Below are 1,340 nucleotides of genomic sequence, written 5' to 3'. Positions count from 1 at the left end.
CACTCTCAATTCAATATATCGTCATGTTTTATATCTCCCAGAGTTCTATTTGCTCTATACAAGCAGAACTTTTAGCATTGCTCCAGCACCGAATTCTTCTTAGCAAATGAAAACAGAACGGCAAGACACAATACCCGGTTTTTTTTGGTCAGAACAACTTCTAAAAAAGTATGATAAAAAAAATTAATATAGCACAAAAAGCGTGTAATTTTTTCGGTTGTCGTCATTTCGCAATAACTTTATATTTAGATGAGGTGTACAATGAATTGGGCTCAAGATATGTTTTGTCGCTCTTTTGGGAGATAAAACTCATACGGAAATTGAGGTATGATTCACAGGGGGGACAGTAAGAATTTGGCGCGTAAATTGTTGGAGATATTGTGCAGTGTGTTTTGTCTTAGATGTCTCTGGGGGGAAAAGCTCGCTTTCCCCCAAAAAGAAATGATAAGATATAAACAGCTTCACTTTGTAGACTTCAGAGCAATAGAATCGTGAAGCTTACACGCTACTTGTAAAATTTTTTAATGGCTTAATCATAGGAATTTAGTTTATGCAAATTTTAAATTAAATAAATAAATTTAATTAATTAAATTAATTCATGGATCTCACAGGAAAAAATAATTAATTCCCTTTTTTAAAAAATGTTTTGGATAGTTGCAAATGAACATTATTACTGATAGTCATAACCTATTCAGGCTTCTCAGGACTTACTTTCTAGAATATTATAACTATTTATTTTGATGTACCTGGTCAATAAGGCCATTTGGTATACATTGAATTTAGAAATTTCATTCAGCTTACAATATACATATAGAGGGAAGTGGTGCACCTTTGAATTGGGGCACTTTTAAAATTCAGCTTTTTCTACTACGTATATTTAAATGGAACTGGACTTTACGATAATACAATTTAACTTCATAAACCAAAGTGGAGCTAAAATTGTATAATGATAAGGCTCATTTCCATCTAAAAATATGAAAGAAAAGCCCAATTTTAAAACTGCCCCAATTCAAAGGTGCCCCACTTTTCCCTAACAAATGTACCTTCAAACGCTTTAAACTTTGCATCGGGCAGTGCTCGAACTCACAATTGTGACAATCGAGCAGAGATCTTGCCAACCAAAAGCCGAACGCTTTTACCAATTACACCACGAGCATAACAAAAGAATAGTAAAATAATAATAGTAATATATTTCTTGTTTATGTCCCTATACATGGTTTAATAAAATAGTAGTACTCTACATAATAAAGTTAAAAAAAAATCATCAACATGAGAAGTTATCGATATGCAGATACGACAATGTATAATGTAATCGTCAAATTGGTCCCCTTAACAAGCTT

This window comes from Phlebotomus papatasi, chromosome 1, assembly GCF_024763615.1.
Source record: "Phlebotomus papatasi isolate M1 chromosome 1, Ppap_2.1, whole genome shotgun sequence".
Lineage (NCBI taxonomy): Eukaryota > Metazoa > Arthropoda > Insecta > Diptera > Psychodidae > Phlebotomus > Phlebotomus papatasi.
Note: the sequence above shows the minus strand (reverse complement) of the source record.